Below are 6846 nucleotides of genomic sequence, written 5' to 3'. Positions count from 1 at the left end.
AAGACGGGGCACAGTGCAGGATTTGCTGGACCTTATATTTCAGTTCGTGCAAGGCATATGCCTTCTTTTCTGACAGAGCATGAGCTGATTCTGAGGAGCCTCTCAGCTAAGATAAGCATAGGAAGGAAAATAAAAACAGAAAAAGCAGTAAAAGAGGCAGGAATGTGTATAGGTAGAGGAATAGAGGATAAGACATGAGTGAGATACTTAGAAAGTCCAGGCTTGCTCCATCCCCTTATTATTTTCTAGAGTAGCTGAGGATGGTCAGGTAATCTGGAAGCAGGGGCTTATAGATTCCTACTTGATTCAGAACCATGTTTGTGGTTTACGGATGAATTTCTCCAGGACAACGGCCAGCGCCTTTAGCAGGGGTTGCATCTTCTGCCACAGTAGCGGCTGCCGAAGCCAGACAGGTCAAAGCCCCCTGAGGTGATGGGCACACCCTCAGAGCTGAGGATGCTGCCAACAGCAGCGGAGGTGGAGGATCCCACAACAGTGTTCTGTGGGAAGGAGCTAAGGATGGGTCCAGGCAGGGTCACCACCACGGGAGAGGGCTCAATGACAATGGTGGAGTTCTGGCACTGCCTGACACAGGGCTCATTGCAGCTGCTGGCCAGAGGGGTTGGACCACAGGGCCGGCATGGCACACACTGGGTGTAGCAGGACATGTCTTGGGACTTGAGGTACACCTGGAGAGAGAGGTAGAGGGAAGTAAAGCATGAGGGTATGTGAGGGACAGCCTCAGTAGCCTCTCCCAAAGGAGCCAAGGCAGCTACTAAGGATGGCTGCATCAGGATGCCACATTCCTTTATTATGCCAGGGCCCTACAAAGAACAATGTGTCCCAGGGAGGCTCTCTCATTGACAATATATATCTAAAGCCATGTAATCTGTGTCACAAACACACTCTGCACAGACATTATCCCCTCTATAGTCTCCCATACCACGGAGCTCCATTATCTGATTAGATTCCTATTGAAGCAAAAGTCACACTTTTCAAGAGAGGAAGAGAGGGCTTCACACTTACCTGGTTCCCACTGAGAAAGCTGCAAGAGAAGTGGATAGGAGAGCTAGGAATCGGGCTGCCTTTTATGCTGATCCTTCACTGCTGCATGCCCAGAGACACCATTGATATAGCCCATAATTTTCTGACAAGCCAACCTTGAATACGTGCTATCCCTTCTCATTATGTGGGCTGTGTTTTGGTTTCTTGTAGTGCTACCTTTTCATTTCCAGATTTATGCCATGCCCATTCTGTAATGAAGGATTCTTTGAAGTACTGCAATGGAAGACCCAAAGATCTGTCATTCAGGATTGCATGGTGAGTCAGATGACTCAGTTCTATTGGTGAATAGGTCCAAAGCAAGCAAGTTGAGCCTGGTTTACTGCAGTGGGGCTGTGGGAAGTGCCATCCACAGGATAAGGTTCTGAAAGTATCAGCTGGATACCCAAGGTTTCCTGCACATTATTTTTCCCTGCTGCCACTTATTTTCGCCTTCCCGTATGAGTAGATAGAAAAGTATCCAGAGCTGAATCAAAAGAAGAGTGCCCAGCAAGGCAAGGGAGATGATTGTCAGCCCCATCTGGAGTATGGTATCCAGATATGCACCCCTAGATATACTCTTTCACTGAGTGGGTGGTGAATCATGCAATTGTAGAATCAACAAGGTTGGAAAAGACCCACAGGATCTCACAGTCTGACCATTCACCTTTCACCAACAGTTCTCACTACTAATCCACGTCCCTCAACACAATGTTAAAACATTCCTTGAACACCTCCAGGGTCAGTGACTTCACCACCACCCTGGGCAACCCATTCCAGTGCTTGACAACTCTCTAAGTGAAGTAGTATTTGCTAACGTGCAGCCTGAACCTCCCTTGGCACAGCTTGATGCCATTCCCTCCAGTCCTATCACCAGTTACATGAGAGAAGAGGCCAACTCCCAGCTCACAACAACCTCCCTTCAGGAAGTTATAGAGAGCAATAAGGTCTCCCCTGAGTCTCCTCCAGACTGAACAGTCCCAGCTCCTTCAGCCACTCCTCACAAGGCCTGCTCTCTAGACCCTTCACCAGCTTTGTTGCCCTTCTTTGAACATGCTCCAGGGCCTCAATGTTTTTCTTGCAGTGAGGGACCTAAAAATGGAGAAAGTAGTAGAGGTACGGCCTCACCAGAGCTGAGTACAGGGTGAAAATTACTTCCCTTTTCCTGCTTGCAACACTTCTGATGCAAGACAGGATGCCACTGTCCTTCTTTGCCACCTGGGCACACTGAGCTGAGCATCAATCAATCCCCCCAGGTTCATTTCCTCTACACAGTCCTCCAGCCACTCTGCCCCAAGCCTGTAGCATTGCCTGGGGTTATTGTGGCCAAAGTGCAGGATCCAGCATTTGGTCTTGTTGAACCTCATTCCACTGGCTTCAGCCCAGCTCTCCAGCCTGTCCAGATCCCTCTGTAGGGCCTCGCTACCCCCAGGCAAATCAGTACTCCCAGCCAAGTTGGTGTCATCTGCAAATTTACTGAGGGTGCACTCAATGCCCTCATTCGGGTCATCAGTAAAGGTACTGAGGAGGATGGGCCCCAGCACTGACTCCTGGGGAACACCACTCATGACCAGTTGCGAGCTGGATTAACTCTGTTCACCACCACTCTCTGGGCCCAGCCCTCCAGCCAGCTCCTTACCCAGTCAAGAGTGTACCTGTCCAAACCACGGGCTGCCAGCTTCTGCAGAAGAATACTGTGGGAGACAGTATCAAAGGCTTTGCTGAAGTCTAGGTAGACTACTACATCAGCAGGCTTTCTCTTATCCACCAGGAGGATCAAAAGATCATGGAAGGAGATCAGGTTGGCCAAGCAGGACCTGCTCTCTGTGAATCCATGCTGCCTAGGCCAGATCCCCCAGCTGTCCTGCATGGTTGCTATGTGATCTCTCTCAAGACAATCTGCTTCATAACCTTCCACGGCACTGATTTCAGTCTAGCAGGTCTGTAGTTCCCTGGATCCTCCTTACAACCCTTCTTGTAGATGGGAGTCACACTGGTAAACCTCCAGTCTTCTGGGACCTCACCAGTCACCAAGGAGTACTGATAGATGATGTATTGTGTTCAGTTTTGAGATCCTCACAACAAGACATCAAAGCTCTGGAACATTTCCAGAGAAGGGCAACAAAACTTGTGAGGGGTCTGGAGCACAAGTCTTATGAAGAGTGGTTCAGGGAGCTGGGATTGTTTAGCCTGGAGAAGAGAAGGATCAGGGGAGACCTCATTGCACTCTACAACTTCCCGAAGGGAGGTTGTGATGAGGAGGGGCTTGGCCTTTTCTAGTCCAACTGCCATGCTAAAGCACCTAAATCAGGCCAAACAGGAAAGCATCCGGGTGGGTTTTCAGTATCTCCCAAGAAGGAGATTCCAAAGGCTCTCTGAGCAGCTTGTTCTAGTGATCTGCTCTTTGATGTTTGAAGTAAAGATCTTTCCATGTTTGGATGGTGTTTCCTGTGTATGAGTCTGTGCCTGTTCCCACCTGTTTTGTCACTGGGCACCACTAAAAAGATACTGGCTCCTCTTGACACCTGCCCATTATATACCTATTAGCATTGATATGATCCCCTCCTAGTCTCCTCCAGGCTAAACAATCCCAGAACTCTCAGCCTTTCCTCTAAAGGAAGATGTTTCTGGCCCTATAAAAGATCAAAAAGGGTCAAAATATTGTCTTTGCTTCATCCAGAAATTATCTGAAGGGACTGGCTAGGTGCAACATGGCTGTTGTTTCTCTCTTAGTGGAAAATCCATCTCCTCCAAAGCAAAAACAGGCATGATCAGAAAAGGATGTGGGAGAAGGTCTTCAGACTCATTTGGTTACCAAGAAGAAAGAGGTGAGAGATGTTGATTAGAGGGTGAAGGGATCAGGCTGCCTTTAATGTAGACCTGCACTCCCTCAGGTCCAGGCATAGCTTTTATGGAAGTGACAATTTTCTGAGGTGCTTCTGATGAATGGAAAACAGACAATGACATGAGCTGTGTGGCTGCTTCCCTTAATACTGTTAATTCATTTTCTGTCTTATGCCTCATCCATTCCCTCATGGATGCTTCTTCTTTGTTATGGGACTGAGAGGCCTCAGTGTTTGTGAGCAAGGAATAAGTCAGTGATGGCAGAGGACTCAGCTCAAGTGCTGAGATGGATTCAGCTCAGGCAAGTGATGATGGCCCTGCATACACATTTGCTATGTCTTCCTCTTACCCTCCATCCCAACTCACTCCAGAGGTCTCATGTCATTGTATGTTCAGACAGATGGGTTGGACTGCTGGGTTTCAATTCTCTTCATCATCAAGTTGCCCTCTGGATAAGCTGCATAACTTCCTTGGGCTCCACTCACGGAGCTGCCCCTGCACATCTGCAAACTGTGTTGTCATCCCATCTGCAACTTTGTCCTGATTCTTTGTCCTGCAGTTTTGCCCTACAAGAAAGTCTCCAGAGTCTCCTCAGTCAGAAATCCTCTCCTGTGAGTGACATTCATGAGCATTCCCATTCACATGGTATTCTCAGGTGTCGAGGAGATATGTGTAAGGAGATACACAGCAAGGCAGGGACAATGGTAATTGGAGATGGAGGAACATCCTGGAATCTGTCTCCTTCCAGTCAGTGTGCTTAAAAAGTGATTGTCAGCAGTGTGCACAGAGCTCCAGTAAACTGAGTAGTGATGCAGTCTCCCTAACTAGTTTTCACCAAAGGCATCACATTCTCCTTTTGTAATCTCTATGATGGTGGGAAAAGAAAAACAAACACACAAACAAACAAAAAAAGCACCAACACAAAAGGAAACTCAGAGGGATGCAGAAGGTGTTTAATGAGTCTGAGAAATGATGTCACCCCAAGCAGAGAGCCTGTGTGCAGAGAGCAGCAGGAGCAGACAAGAAGCTGTTCCCCTTTCCTATGGCAGCATTGCCATAGAGCCCAGAGTTTTAGGGAGATGAGCAGGTCATTCACGATTCATTTTGGGGACACTAACAGAGATCTCTAATAAAAAAAGACAGAAATGATATTAGATAGGAAGAGTAAGTGGAAGAAAGAATCAGTGGATGTTCTCCATGTTGATGGAGGCTCCAGGTAGTCCTGTACAAGTCTATTATGCAAGGCAGCCTTCTAGCACTCTGGTTTGATCGATGTGAGTTTCATGATTGACTGATTTACAGTATCACTACTGTCTGACCTGAACATCTCCTGGTACAGTTTTGTGCCATTCCCCACATGTCCTGTCACCAGATAACAGGGAGAAAAGACTGGCACCTCCCTCTCTGCTTTCACTCTTCGAGAAGTTGAAGAGAGTAATGAGGCCACTTCAAAGCTTTACAACACACATGTCCTCAAACTCTCCTCAAAGGATATGCCTTCCCAGCCACCCTATCAGCTCTGCTGCCCGCCTCTGGCCGCATTAAACATCTCAACAAACTTGCTGTGTTTTGGAGCCCAGAATTGCAAAATACGTTCCAGGTGAGCACACCAAGACAAACAAAGTGAGTGAATAACCTTTTTTGATCAGTAGGCTATGGAGTGCTTCGTACATACAAAAATTCATTTGGACCTCTTGGCTGCAAGGGCAGTCCAGCTGTGAGCAACCCTGAGACATTGCTGCCCATGCAGAGATACAGGCAAGAACACCACTGGCCTGCCTGACATGAAAACTTGCCTGGGAAAATAGTGAGAAAAGTATCCTTACGTCCACTGTGGCAGCAAAAAGGAAGCTAAGGAGGCTGTATTTCCATTGGATCACAAAATGTCAGAAACAGTGGGAAGCAAACGTGTAATAAAATGATGGCTTCATTTTCCACCATTTTCGTGATAATTCTTTTAGACTGACCTACAACAGTCCTGAGCTTATTCACAGAATTCAAGGAAGAGAAGAAGCACTCCCTATAAAAGAAAGAAAACCAAATGGAGAACTTAATCCAGTTGGACATACTTGTGCCCTTGAGATGATGTGGGATGCATCCCAGGGTGTTTGATAAGGTGCTATAATTATAATGCAGCTCTATGTCATGTCTCAGGAGTCATGACATTGGAGGGATGGTGGTCATAGCTAGGACAAAAAACAACATGCATCAAAGACATTCAGAAGGACTCAGAAGGGGAACTAAGGGAATTACTATCCAAATGTACTCCATTCAGCCCTTTCTCAACGACGTGTTGAGAGCAGATCCCTCTTGATGCCATCCAAAAGACAGCCCCGGGGCGGAGCTGGCAGCGGCGGCGGGGAGGAGGCTTCGCGGGCGGGGCACAGCCGGAGCTGGCGGTGGTAGAGCGGAGCCGGCGGCGGAGCGGCGGATGGCGGCAGTGCTGGGCGGCGGGGCTGGCGGGGCTGGTCTCAGTGCTCCTGAGTGCGTGAAACTGCCGCTGGCGCGGCGGGACGGAGGGCTGCCTGGCCCTGAGGCCGGGCTCCTTTACTGTCCGTCCGGCATCTTTTCGTCCTCGTGTGACACTCTCTCTTCCTTCATGAAATGTCAGTAGGAGAAAACGGATTTTCTGAGTTTACTGCTTCTTTTCTTCTCTGCAGTGGCTGTGAGCAGAGCTCAGGTGCAGCAGGAGCTGTCGGCAGAGACCAGCGAGGGCAACGCATCAACATCACCTGTTCACACCACAACATACAGACCTACGAGTACATCCACTGGTACCGGCAGCTACCGGGCAAAGGCCCCGCATTCCTCGTCAGCAGCTCTAAAGGCTCCAAAGAGGTGCCGGACCGAGGGGGCTGTGTCGGTGTCGGAAGACCGCCCTCCAGCGCCCTCTGGCTCGCCCGGCCCAGGCTCGGGACGCGGCGGTGTATTACTGCGCGTTGTTGCACGGGGAGGAGAGAT

The 6846-nt window shown here is 48.9% G+C and overlaps 2 pseudogenes across 1 annotated transcript; one reads left to right on the top strand and one right to left on the bottom strand.

Moving 5' to 3' along the window:
- Positions 1 to 272: 272 nt before the first annotated feature.
- Positions 273 to 2609, bottom strand: LOC107324974 (annotated as a pseudogene). The gene is made up of 3 exons (XR_004309685.1): positions 2468 to 2609; positions 1027 to 1045; positions 273 to 749 (listed from the first exon to the last, which is right to left on the bottom strand). The product of XR_004309685.1 is annotated as a feather keratin Cos1-1/Cos1-3/Cos2-1-like (transcript).
- A 722-nt stretch (positions 2610 to 3331) lies between these two features.
- LOC116654440 lies at positions 3332 to 6842 on the top strand (annotated as a pseudogene).
- Positions 6843 to 6846: the final 4 nt, after the last annotated feature.

Source organism: Coturnix japonica, chromosome 27 (assembly GCF_001577835.2).
Source record: "Coturnix japonica isolate 7356 chromosome 27, Coturnix japonica 2.1, whole genome shotgun sequence".
NCBI lineage: Eukaryota > Metazoa > Chordata > Aves > Galliformes > Phasianidae > Coturnix > Coturnix japonica.
The sequence above is the reverse complement of the archived record's forward strand: the minus strand, read 5'-3'. Positions and strand labels throughout refer to the sequence as shown.